At 36.4% G+C, this 14,554-nt stretch overlaps 1 long non-coding RNA gene across 1 annotated transcript in view; it reads left to right on the forward strand.

Annotated features, from left to right (window-relative positions):
- LOC140534529 (uncharacterized) overlaps positions 1-14,554 on the forward strand; it is a 769,311-nt gene that overhangs the window by 727,605 nt on the left and 27,152 nt on the right. The gene's annotated exons all lie outside the window — the stretch shown is intronic.

The raw sequence follows: 14,554 nt of genomic DNA on the forward strand, positions 1-14,554 counted from the left end.
ATTTTTATTTATACCATGATCATTTGGGGGCAAAATTTAATTCAGGGTATCATTTTTGATTCATATTTAAAGCAGAAAATGACTAGATGGATCCTTTCATTCTGCACTGTGTATCCCTTCTTAAAAGCTCCTATTATTCTCTGGTTAAGATCTCTGTCTCCTTTATCTCTATATTCTCTTTAGTACCTGGGATAATGCATTGTCCAGATTAGGCTTGCAATAAATAGCTCTTGAGTGAATGAATGAATGAATGAATGAATGAGCAAATGAATGAATGGACTTAGCTTGATGTTTCAACTACTGTTCAAAGGCAATATGCATTTTATTTTCGAAATCAACTTTTTTTTGTATGTATCATGTACTGATTTGAGCCGCCTCATTGTGGACAAAAGAAAGGATTAAGGTACTAAAATAATATATTGTTGTCTTAACCCAAACCTCCATAATGTTTTTGTGTAATTGAGAGTCTGTATTGTTAGCATTCCCTGAAAGTATCAGAGGTCAGTGTGGATTAGAAAGCCCAGGAAAGCAGTTCACATCAGAAGCGCCTGGTCTTTAACGGGATTATCTCCTGAGATGTGTAGAAATGAACTCTTGTCAGAGTTTCAATAGAATTAATATTTTTAGTAATATGTTAATGGTGAATGTGCTAATGTAAAGAGTTAGAAGATTAGTGATGCATAATGAAAGTAATGCATTCTTTTGCATGAAAATAGGAATATAATAAATGTCCTTCAGGTGATTGAAGCTGCAGTAATTTTATTGAAGATTAAAGTTTGATTGACCTTTGTTAGGGTGATTAACCCTTCTGAAATTAAAAGCCCAGGCTAAATTATTCTGTCCAATTTAAATGCAAACATTGCAAAAGTGGTATGTCATTCAAATAATAATAATAAAAACCCCCTTTTCTAATTTTCATTTTCACGCATCTCAAAGAAATGCTATTATCGAAAGAACCTGATTTAGCTCTGGTCAAACTGTTTCAGTAGCAATGAGAGCTAATGAAATGCAGACGCGATTGGGGAGCCTTAGTCAAGGAATTCCAAAAAGGGGGATAAGGGAAAAGGAAAGAATGAATGAAATGAATCTTTGGGAACAGAAGGTATACATTATTGATAGAAAGAAAAGTCTGAGCGTTTTCTTGAAGAGTTAAGATATGAATGGTATGGATGGGTCTCACCTAACCCAGTGTCAACCATTTAAATACCTCATGCTTGCATTAATCTAGAGTAATAAGAGAAAATGTGTTCATTGCTGGTTCAATCTCTAAGAAACCAGCTTCAAAATACAATGATTTTCACTGTCTGGGAAATAAATATTCCATGATCTTTGATCGTATGTGGCTGTATTGAACACTTTAATTAAGTACAGAAGTGTTGAGACTGGCACCATATTCACTTATACTCTAATGGTCTGGTTTTATTTCTGTTCATTGAATTTTCCTAAATCCTTTGTCAAAAGTGAAACATTCATATTGATTCAAAAAACTATATGACTTGTTCATATTTTATTAGATTCTTTTATGACCAAGTCAGAGAATATTTTTAGCCTCTTAGAATCTCCACACACAAGGAAAGAGCCATCTTTTATGTGTCTGTGAACTATTAAAATGATAATAAATGTCCTCTTCATTCCATACATGTTATGTATTTCTCTTTTTTTCATCAAAGAGCTCCCATCGAATCTGTCAAGGTAGAAAAGTCCAAAGCATTGTAGTAGAAAAATTAAGGAGCCCGAGGTGTGAGACTTGATTTTTGCCTAGTCTTTTAATGTGCTTTTAAAACACCCTTCAGAAAGATAGTCTTCCCCTTAAAACTCAGGAATAAAATACCAGTGATGAAAAACTTTGGGGTAGAGTGGCCTAGTTCTACTAGCTGGCAAAAATAAAGAAGGAAAATGAATTAACAAACTATTTTGGAAACCCTTTTGGAAGCAGCTATTACTTTATGGCATAGATAAGTAATATATTTAACTAAGATCTATTTAATTTGAAGATCTTTATCTAGTTCTTCCAAAAGTGACTTATATTCCACTATATATTAGTAGGTATTATGGTAGAAGGACTTTCCTCATTTGAGAGTTCCCATATCAAGGAATTCACAGATCCATTCCCTAGCCCAATTCCTATGCTTAAATAAATTTATCAATCTGTGCCCTGCCTGATAAAAGTGTAGCTTTCAGGGGATTCACCTAAAATCATAATAGCTGCCGCTTAATGCTTTCACAAGGAAAGATTTGTTGTATTGCAAGAGATAAATTTATGAAAACACTACTATTAAATTAAATTCCCAATGTGAGCACAAAGACTTCCTTTAAAAAAAAAAAAAGGAAATCTAGCTTTTACTTAGTTCAATACTGTCTTCTGGAAAAAAAAAAAAATGATTCTTACTGTCCAGTCTCAAATTGATGAAACCTTGCGGTGTTTATTTTTTTTGGGTAAAATTCTAGAATTTTCAAAACTGGGCCAATATGGCCGGATGGTTTCTCTCTCTGTTTCTACGAAAGGATCGTAGTCTCTCATTTGCATTAAAGAAATACTATGGAAAAGGGAGAGATAAAGTTTCCATGTTTGTTTCTGTTCAAGGGATTAGGGAAAGAGTGAAGGGAAAAAACCAATTCAAAAAACATACACACAGATGTGTGTATGTGTGTGTGTTTGTGTTTGTGTTCTGATTATTTGATTTGCCTGTGTGTACTTCATTCCTCTATATTGCTTTTTTCCCATCAATTTGTTCCCCATTGATCTGCCCAAGCTCAGCCCTGACATTTTATCCTACTGTTTTGAAATATTTTTATTTTGCCATTAACAAACTTAAATTAATTGATATGATATTTTCATGGTACATTTGGTAGATTTGGCTTCCTCTTAAAAAAATGGATACTCACAAAATGGACAATTGGCTTTTGAATTACTTGTTATTTCAGTTGAAATAACAAACTCTCTGGTATTCAAAATGTTTCTCATAAGCAATATTTCCAAAGTGGTGGGACTGGAAAGAAATGAGTTTTTTCAAAAATCTGTGTTGTTTCTGTGATACTATTCATTACCTCCATGACCTTGAACAAATGACTTCATGTCTCCAGAACTCAGTTTGCTTATCTGTTAAATGAAAGGGTTAGACCAGAAGACCTCCAAGTTCCCTTGCAGCTTTCAATCTATGATTCTACAAAGATAGAATAACTCCTAAGAAGAAGTAGTTAGTGAGTAAGGGTCAGTTGAGTTGTTTCTAGTAATGCCAGGCTGATTCTCCACCAATAAGAATACTCTAGCATTAACTTTCTTACTTACGTTTGTTATGTAGCAGAAGTTTTCATCTTGTCCATATGGGTATGTATTGTCTTATACTTATTACTTGTACCCTAATAATAAGTAATGTTGAGAAGCAGGATGGGAAAGTGGTTAGAGAGCTGACTGGGTGACCTAGACAAGTTTCCTAATGTTCTAGAGCTGTAGGCAATTATCTAAGCTTCAAAGAAGGTCACAACTTTTAAGGAGTTTCCTTACTTGGGGGCACCATGTCTTATCCTCATCCCTAACATGTCATCATAGCCTACATTTACATGTTGTTGTTGTCATGACTCTTTATGATCTCCATGGACCACAACATGCCAATACCGTCTATGGAGTTTTCCTGGAAAAGATACCGGAGTGGTTTGCCATTTATTTCTCCAGCTCGTTTCATGGATGAGGAAACTGAGCCAAACAGGGGTGACTAACTTGACCAGGAACATGTCACCTGGAAGTATTTGAGGTTGAATTTGAACTCAGGTCTTCCTGATGCCAAGCCCAGTGTCCTGTTTACATTTATATAAGGTTTTACAGTGGATATTGTATTCCTTCCTTTTTTCTCCTGCAAGTACCACAGAATTATAAAAATTTAAATTGGAAGAGTTGTTTACAACCATCTAATTCAGGCCTTAGCAGAAATAGAAGTTGAATGCTGCCAATCTGTCAACAACCTTTTATTAAGCACCTAATGTGTGCCAAATGACTCATGACTGAACAAGCACATATACCAGGAACTGTGCTAAATAAACATTGAGGATATAAAGAAACGCAAAAATGATCCCTCTCCTCAAGGATGCCGAGCTCCCTTAGATATAGGACTATTTTATTTGTGACTTTGTAGCTGTAGTGCCTGACACGTAATGGGAAACTGATAAATACAAGTTGAATTTTCCAAGCACTTTGCTCAGAATAATGTTTTGAAATAGGCAGTCCAGGTACTAATCACCCCATTATTCAGATGAGACACCTAAGGTTTAATGAGTTGAAATTACATATATGGTGTCACAAAGATATTTGAGTAATTGAGGCAGCATTCAAACCCAAATATTCTAAATCTAAGCTCCTGTATGCTACGGAATCTCCCTGTAACTTTTCCATCCCTTTTATATGTCCTGTAAGAATAAGGAAGACTGATTTATAAAAATTCCTTTAAAACTTTAATAAATAAGCATTCGTTAAACCCCCTACTATGTGCCAGGCATTGATAGGTGCTAGAGATTTAAGACCGAAATGAGACTGTCCCTTCCTCAAGTATCTCATGGTCTATAGGCAGATATTATTAATCAGCAAGAATTTAGTAAGCTCCTTCTGCATGCCAGACATGCTGCTAGGCTCTAAGGATACAGTGACAGAACTCAAATACTTCCTACCCCCAAAGAGCTTACATTCTATTGGGGACAGGGACAATACATACATATATGAGAATAGATACAGAATATTTACAAAATGAATACCAGGTAGTTTGGGGAAGGGAGTATTTTATCATTGGAGAGGGTATTCAGGGACCAACTCCTAGAACACCAGGAACTCGTGTGACTTGGGCATGAATAAACCAGGTGACCTAAAAATCATTGCATCCTATGACCATATAGCTAGAGTGGGAAGGAATCTTAAATGCCCCCTGATCGAAATCCTTCATTTTGAAGATGAGGGAACTGAGGACAATTGGGGAGACCTCACTTGCCGAAATTCATACAGCTGGAGGAATGTTTCATAAGGAACAACCAAAATGAATTGAAAGAAATGCCTTCAAAGCTCATTGTAAATGGCAAAGGATTATGTGTGTCAGCTCTTATTATTACTTTTAATATTATTATCATTCTCCAAATAAAGGAATGTATTAAAACATGGCCAAGAAGCCACTGTGTTTGAGGACAGTGATAAGTATAAGATTGATCTTCCTTTGGAGATAATGCAGGGGAAGTAAGAGGTGTAGGCTGTTTGGAATTACTCATTAAGTACAGATGTGTAATGAAATTTCCTCTCCCTTTCTCTCATGGGTATTAGTCATTGTCCTTGGTGTATATTAAGGATAGCAGTTCAATTAATGAGAAAATAGCAAAATTGACAAAGGCTTTCCCCCACCTAACTTCTGAAAACTATTGTCATTTCTTCTTATGGGATTTTCTTTGGAAATTCTTCAAATCTATCTGCCAAGAGCCTTCTGAAGTTGTGGGTATCCCTATTCTAGCTTTCGCAGATTAATTGAAGTGAGTGGTTCATTAGAACATTGAAAGTTGAGTTGTGGTATTTTAAAATGAGGGTTCTCTAAATGGGTGAGTTGGCACTGCCTTCATTAGCCAGCTCTTCTTAAAAGTGTCCCAGAGTTAATTGTCCAATTGTTTATGTTATGCACAAACTCTATGGAAGATGAAAAAAATAATTTCAAAAATGGTATCCAGGCAAAAAGCAATTACTGCCATCTGAGAAAAGATAACATGCTATTTAAAATCACTTCTGCCTTATGTTGGTTAATTCTAAGAATGAGTATTGGACAGTGATGGGCAAAATGATAGATTAAATTTGGTCATTAATCTTTGAACCCAGAATTCTCTGTGTATAATGTTCTCTTTAGGCTAAGACATTTTAGAAGACAAGCTACCGACTGATGTTTTAATACGGAGATTTGCGCACCCTTTGTATACCACGATCATTAATGAACTTCAAGCTAAACATATCACTTTTAATGGCCCACTGTTTTAAAGGCTGACAACTGAAATCATATAATGAAATTAGCTACAATAAATAGTTCTTCTTTTTCCTCATGTTTTACTTTTATACAAAAATCACTGAGATTTTTTGCTTTTTGAAAGTGAATGCTGGATGAGCTTTGGTATGGTGTAATCATATATTCATCCACCATTTTTCTTCTTTTTATCAAATTGATCCGATCATCACCTACTAATAGTTTGCCTGCTGCCAACTCAATGGGAAATTGCCATTTATTTAATGAATTGGTCAATGCTTTTAATAAAACAATGAAATTTGATTTCTTTGTGTAGTAATAGCTAGCATTTATAGAGTGCTTTGAGATTTGCAAAGTCATATCTCATTTGACGTTTACAATAACCCTTTCAGATAGATGCTACTGTCATCCTCCTTTTACAGATGAGGAAATTAGGGCTGAGTTGAAAAGTAACTAACTCAGCATCACACAGCTAAGTACTTGTCTAAGGCAGTAGGAAAACTCAGTTCTTTCTTATGCTACCTCCTATCTCTATCCATTATGATACCTCCCTGCTAGAATTAGGTTAGTTATGTCCTAAAATATGGTGGGACAGCTAGGTAGTGTAGTGGGTAGAGTGCTGGGCCTGGAGTGAGGGGTCTTTATGAGTTCAAATCTGGCCTCACACACAATAGCTGTGGGACCCTGAGCAAGTCACTTAACTCTGCCTCAACTTCCTCATTTGTAAAATGAGCTGGAGAAGGAAATGGCAGACCATTCTAACATCTTTACCAAGAAAACCCCAAATGCTGTCATGGAAAATCAGACATGACTGAAAAATGACATAATTTGATGGTAGAAGTCATTTGCAAAGTTGATAGTCTTTTGGTGGGATGTGAAAGAAAAACAGATTGTATAGTTTGTGGTTGGAGGTGCTACCTTGGGAGGTACAATGAAATCATTCTTGTTAATCTTAGGATAAACAAAGCTACTTTTCAGAAAAGAAGGAAAATATTTTCAATGAAATGAGGTGTACGCAGGAAACAGATGCTTTAGGAAATACTAGGCAAGATAGGAAAAAAGTTTGACCAACGATCACTTCTAATTACATAAATACTCTTGAATTCATTAACTATATAAATCCTGTGTGATAGTGATTAAACCCTTAGGCAAATCTGAAATAAATTTTCTATGTGAAAACACTGAAATAAGCACTTATAAAAAATATGGCCCAACTTCTCAAAATACAGACCAATTAAATATTGAAATTTAATTTGGATATTTTACTCCGTGCAATGTATATATTAATGATGAGCTCTCCCCATTTTTTTCCATCTTATTTGCAAAAAAGAGAACCTTCTCTTTATTGACACAATCCTGAAGAATCTTTCCTCCCAAAATTACACATTTTTTGCATAAATGGGCCTAATTACCTGAATTCAGTTTTGATTAGCAGTGTTAATTGATGCAGCTGTGGATGGTATCTGTTTACCTAAATTACCATGTGCAAACAGCAATATGTCTGAAAGTGAATATGCTAAACTGAAAATACTAATTAACTAAGACAGATTGGTATTCAAGTCACATCTCAGAGCTTTTTAATGAAAGCCTCGATGTGTCAGGGTTTTATGATATTCAGACAGAAACGTCTATATTACATATGATTTCTAAATTTAATTCATAGGAACAGATGGGATGTCGGCCAGGGTTCCTCTGAACTGCTTCTAGTATTAATGTGAATATTTTCCTAGGCTGGAGGCATATTCATATGTTTTGTGTATGTATGTGTGTGTATGTGTGTATGAGAGACTGTATGACTTTCATTGTGTGTTTGACAATATGCCAGCCCAGCACATTTCAACTCATCTGTTTTTGACCAATATATTTGCAAATCTTATCCACCTACTGTCCCAAAGATTAAGATGAATAAACGAGCTTGCAAGTTTAATCATATCAGCTGTTAAATTTAATCAAATGAAATGACAAAAAGGTTAGTTAAATAGGAATCTTTCAGGGACTAATCCTTCAGGAGTGTTGACTTCATGAATTTAAAAAAAAAAAAAAAAAGGACTATCTTAGTTGTATGTCTACAAATAGCCAAGATTTCCAGAGGCTAAGGGAACAATAGATTCCTTTTCTTTGTTGCTGGGCATCTTTCACAATTTTGAACTGGTTGAAAAGCAAAGCTTCATTGATTCCTGGTTCAGAAATATACCTGGATGGTTTTAAGCCTTAGATGCCTTCTTTCCTTAATCTGTTTCACCACTTGTTTTTCATAAGCATCTAACTAAAATACTAACAGGTCTTCCACCATTTATTGTTGCCTTTAATTCTTATCAGTTGTAATACTAAGTTAGAGGTATCCAATGTTCGAATCACAAGCTCTGAATATAATGTTATGGTAATAATGGTACCCTTATCAATTTCTCAAGAGGCTTAAAATAATTGCTCAGCAATACATAAGTCTTCTAGTCCAAAGAAAAGGATGAGGCCTCTTGACTCAGCCTTAAGAGTTGGAGATCATCAACAGTGTCGGGGCAAAATGGGGGGATAATTTTCCAAGACATCAACTTGAAGATAATTACAGTTTGGCATGTTTAATTTAGGTTTAAGTGAGGATATAATTACTCCAAATTGAATAATTTCAATTACACTAAATTCTGTCCCCAAAGTTTTGGTTAATTTGTGTTTTCTTGATAGTTTCATCCCAAGTGAAAACAGAATGGAGTCTATCTAGTATTGAAAGGGATGTTGTGACTTGAATGCCTTCTCTCTTGATTCATTTGGGATATTACGATGTTAAGGACATTAATCTGGCACCAATTGAGGTGAAAAGCATGAAATGTGATCACTAAGAGTGAAAATGTATATTATCCATTACTTAAACTGCCCACTGGTTTTACATGTGTCTTCTTGAGTAAAATTTTTAACAAGCAAACCCTTTTTTTCCTTGAGGTCAGTATTGCTCTGTCAGGCTTTTTCAGGATGAGAATGCTTTGATTAGAATTAAAGTCATTTATTGGTAATTGGAAAATTCAGTTCAACAAGTATTTATTAGATGCCTACTATATGCAAGTTTCCAGGGACATAAAGACATGAAAAACAGTCTCCTTGTCCTCAAAAAGCTTATATCATACAGAGGAAATCACATTTATAGGGAGAAATATCAAATGCTTGTTGATTGATTGCTTGATTGATGTAAGAAGCACATGAGGTAGGAGATAGCACCAATAACCAATGGGGAATCAAGAGAGACTTCCTGTAAGAGGTGGTAGCTCATTTAAACTACTGAGGAAGAAAAGGATTTGCAGAGGTATAACAGGAAATAGCAAATTAGCCAATTTGGCTGAAACATATAGTAAAATGAAATAAGTCTAAGAAGGTATGCTGGAGGCAGTCTGTGAAGGACATTAAAAGCCAGAGATGTTTGTAGTTTAACTCAGAAGTAAGAGGCAGCTACTTACAGGCCTTGAGCAAGGATCAGTCCTCACCTGGCCACCATTTAACTGATGGATAATCGAAATCAATTTGGTGTATATTTATTCTTCAGAGTAGGGCAGCTAGGTGACACAGTGGATAGAGCACTGGACTTGGAATCAGGAAGATTCATCCTGTCTTCCTGGGTTCAAATCTGGCTTCAGACACTAGTTGTGTGACCCTTCTTGCCTCAGTTTCCTCCTCTATAAAATGAGCTAGAGAAGGACATAGCAAATGACTCCAGCATCTTTGCCAAGAAAATCCCAAGTGGAGTCACAAAGAGTTGAAATGACTGAACACCAGCAATCTTCAAAGTCCTGTTTTAGACTCTGGGGAAAGTGTAAAGCTAAATAAAATGGACTCTGCCCTCATGTAGCTAAGAATCTGAGATATAATATGGATACAAACCATTAAATGCAAAATAATATGTGGTTAATGCGCAAGAGTGGTACAAACCTACTACTCTACTAGTCTGAGGAATAACATGGTCACAGTCATAGATTTAGAGCAGGAAGATTGTAGAGAGAGTGAAATCCAACCCTTTCATTTTTCTGATGAGAAAACTCGGGCTCATTGCAGTTCTGGGGGATATTGTTGATTTGTCCAGGATAACACTAGTGGTAAGCATCTGGGTCAGAATTCAAACTCAGGTTTTTCAGACACTCTATCCACTACACCATGCTGCAGAAAGGAACCATTATAAAGGAGGTGACATCTTGCCTTTCTGACATCCATGGTCCTTTTGGAAATGCTTTATCTTAAACTTCTTCAGATTGTTATGATGGACAAACAGAACGCTCTATAAATCTTGTATTTGTAGGATATTTATTTTTTGCACCACTGTCTCTCCCTCATTAGAATCTGAGCTGACTGAGGGCAGAGTGCATGTTTTTGTCTTTCTTCGTATTCTGACCATGAGAGACATGTGGTATCTGGCACCTAGTAAGTATTAGTAAATGCTTGTCAGTTCGGTAAATGGTACAGAAAAATCATTTCACCTAAGCCTTTTGTTACTGAGTGTTCTGGGATAATATCAAATGGGTTCATCATTTTGGAACAAAAGGTCATCTGTGCCACCCAAGCAAAGGATTTTTGCCATACTGTTCACTGAATACCAGCGCTTTCTGTACCACCTCTTCTCACTTGTAGTTTAGGGTGTCAGAATGTTGTCTAATGAAAGATGGAAAATGGACCCATGTGGCTACAGGTTAGAAGAGTATTTATAGACTTAGAACTTGATGTGTCCTTAGAAGACATCCAGTCTTGACTGCTTTATTTTACTGATTGGGAAATTGAAGTCCAGAGAGGTTAAGTAAAGATCATATTCATACAGGGTGAATCTTAGCAAGTAAAACTGGATATTTTCCAAGAAGATGCTTTCTGTATCCCCTGTTAGTCATGGAATTTGCCAAATGGTTTGTCTCTTAGTGACTGGGCAAAAGAATTGCTAATTGGTGAGAGTTAAGTGACAGTTTTCTTGTTGCCCTTCCCTTCCCCCTTTTCTGTAACCTTTGTAAGGCTTTACTGCCTTAGGAATCTTAACAGGAATGTCTTATTCCTTATTAATTCATAAGTGGACTTCAGCTGCCAGAAAGGAAAAATGGAAATCAGTAGCCCCCTCCCCATCTTCCACCCCCAAGACCTACAGATAATAATGTTTTTAGGTAAATCCTGCAACCTCTCCTGGAGCTAGGTGAATCTTAAGAGTAGAAGTGGGTCCTCAACAGTTATTGAGAGCATATCACCATTTACAAAAAGTTTTTGGATCTTCAAATAAATACATAGATATGGCCTAAAGCCTCATTAATTAAAGGCACCTTATCCGTAGAGTACTTCAAATGAATGTAATTCGATGATTTCCAACTACTACCAATTTTCTAGATGGATCACTTTTGTTCTCTGGTTGTTCCATGTGTGTCTGATGACTTTGCCAGACTCGACTGCATTTCTGTGCTTCTTCAGGAACTCCCACAATATTTAATGAAAGATAAAATTTTTAATTATTTATTATTTTAAATTTATGATGATGATAAATATTTATTATTATTCACTTATATAATAAATAATATGTATTAAGTAAATGGACCCCAATAAGGAAATTAACATGATAGGAATTATAGTTTGACATTCAGCAAGTATTCATTTAACACCAACTGTATGTAAAGTTCTGTGCTTTACTCCTTCGGAGTTGATAAAGTGATAGGGAAGACACTTTCCCTGTCCCCATGGAGTTTGCCATTTAATGTAGAAATACTTTATTCAAAGTCACAAAAAATTTCTGCTTGCTGGACACTCTGCTAAGCACTGGGGATACAGATACAAAATAAAATCCCTTGTCTATTTTTAATATCCAGCAAACACGTGTTAAGCACCTACTATATGCCAGGCACTGTCTGAGGTCCTGAAGATACCAAGATAAAACAACACAATGCTGCTTTTCAGAACCTTCATCTGAGTATACACATATAGGTAACATCATGTCAGATATGAAGGTCAGTTTGGTAATAATAGAAAAGGAGGTCAAGGTGGCCCAATGAAAGGGGAGGAAAGAGTAGATTAGGGAAACTGGAGGCATGAGACCAGTATGGAGAAACATGAGGAAACGGTACAGGTCTGAATCAGCGGAGCTGGATGACAGTAGATTGTCCTGGCTTGTTGAATAGCAAAGGTGTTATTGATTTGAAATCTGATGCATGAGAAAGAGATGGCAAGATGTATGTGGCAACTGGGAAAATGGTTAGGCCTGGTTCTGCCTGATCGGAAAGGATAGGGTCAGTAGAGGGCTTTATAGAGGGGTTGGAGGTACTCACCCTTAACCAGATTATTCTTCAGGTAAGTGGGGAACATGCACACCAATGATTTTCTATATACACAGTATGTAGAAAATATAAGGATATAGATAGGGACTAATAATTTCATTGGTATGTAGAATCAATCGATAAGCATTTATTAAGCACCTATTATATACTAGGTGTTGAGCTAAGCACTGGAAATAAAAAAAAAGCCAAAAGATATTCCCTACCCTCATGGAGCTTTCTCTATTAATGCATTTGGCATTAATCCATTGGCATCTTCTTGCCAACTCACAGTGTTAGATTTGCCTCATGATGCTGAATAGCTGTGAGACTTACCTACAGATAGTATTTGCCTGAGGAAGAAATTGAACCAAGGTCTTTCTAGCTTTGAGGCTGGTTCTCTACCTACAATGCCATAGTGCTTTCCATCTAAAATATATAAAGAATAAATTGAAAAATTCATTTCTGGACGGGCAGCATTAACTGTATGGAATAGTAGAAGATGTGGAAAGGTCTCATACAAAAGGTATCACCTGCTCTCTGAAGGAAGCTTGAGATTCTAAGGGATGGTGTTGAGGAGGGGGAAGCAACTGAGTCATGGGGATCTTGGCTAGAGAGGTTAGAATAAAAGTTACAGGAGACTGAGGGACTGGCAAGAAACTCAACTACTGGATGCAAGGGTACATGGGAAACGGGTGATGTAAAGTAAAGAGTCCAGCCACAATAATGCCAAGGTTGGAGTGGAACCAGCTGTAATGGAAGACAGATTTGATGCGGCACCATTAGAAACTTCCCTGCCAATCCTCTTATCCTTATTCCTTATTCCTGCCAGGAACTGACCCTAGAGCATGGGATAAAACTGAGTCCACAGGAGTGGGCCAAATCAATACAGCTGCCTGAATGAGATGGATTGATGGCAGGCATGGAGTGAGCACAAACCATAATACCCCCTTTGTATTTTTTTTTCCTATATATGAATAAAAAGCATCATCTTATCTTGGTATGCTAGTTTTTTAAATAGAGTTGGATTTTAGTAGAAACATTTAATGACTGGAAAAAAAAATGTACATCTACTGAACTGATTGGTGTGCAGTGTTATGCTAGGCATTGTGGGAGAGGCAACATATGGTCCTACACTGAAGGAGCTTAAGTCTAATAGTGGGAACACACACACACACACACACAAAACAACTAGAGGAAAATTCTAAAATATCGGACTTGCTTAAACTAGTACAAGATTTTGTACATCATATATGCCAGTCTGAAAGAATTCAGAATTCATAACTAATGAAACCTAGAACTGGAAATGACTATGGGGATCATCTAGTCCAATCCTTACCTTCAAAATTGTAAGTTCTATTTTATTTTTAAAATGTGCTATTGATTTCTTTTGCTTTTATATCACAGTATTTTCTTATATATCCTTCTCCTTCCCATTTCCCAGTGGGCCTTCTTTTATTAGAAAGAAAGGGGAGGCAGGAAACAGTTAAACAAAAGCCAATCCACACATCCATCACATCTGATATATGCAGCTTATACAACATTCTACACCAATAATCATCCACTTGTCCAAAGAATGGAGGGGGGTTCACTTTTCCTCTCTTCTCTAGGGCAAAGATTGGTTATGATAATTCCAAAATACTGAATTTTTATTTTGTTATTCTTTTCATTTAAATTGTTATAGTCATGGAATGTATTTTCCTGGTTCTCCTCCCTTCATTCTGCATCAGGTCACTGACTTGTGTCTTCCAATGTTTCTCTGAATTCCTCATGTATTTCATTTTCTTAAGGCTCAATAACATTTCATTCGGGTCAGCTAGACGGTGCAGTGGATAGAGTACCAGGCCTAGAGTCAGGAAAACTCATCTTTCTGAGGTCAAATCCAGCCTCAGTCACTTTCTAGCTATGTGACCTTGGCCTCAGTTTCCTTATCTGAAAAATGAACTGGAGAAGGAAATGGCAAACCACTCCAGTATCTTTGCCAAGAAAATCCCAAATAGGGTCATAAAGAGTTGTACATGACTGAAATGACTTGAATAACAGTGATTTTCCATTATCTTTGTATATCATAGTTTATTTAGAGATTCCTTCAAAACCCACATTTTATAAATTAAGAAACCAAAGCCTAGCAAAGGGATGTTACTTGCCCAAGATCTTGTAGGTTGTAAGTATCAGAGCCTGGGGTTCAAATTCATGTTTTCTGACCCCAAATTATGTGGGTTTTCCTCTGTGCCACAAGATTTGGGAGGTGGCAGGAAGCCCAGTGGTGTTTTCAGGAGGGCATCTTGAATCAGTAGAAGTTATAACCTTCATTCACCAAGTGTAGAC

This window comes from Notamacropus eugenii, chromosome 3, assembly GCF_028372415.1.
Source record: "Notamacropus eugenii isolate mMacEug1 chromosome 3, mMacEug1.pri_v2, whole genome shotgun sequence".
Classification (NCBI taxonomy): domain Eukaryota; kingdom Metazoa; phylum Chordata; class Mammalia; order Diprotodontia; family Macropodidae; genus Notamacropus; species Notamacropus eugenii.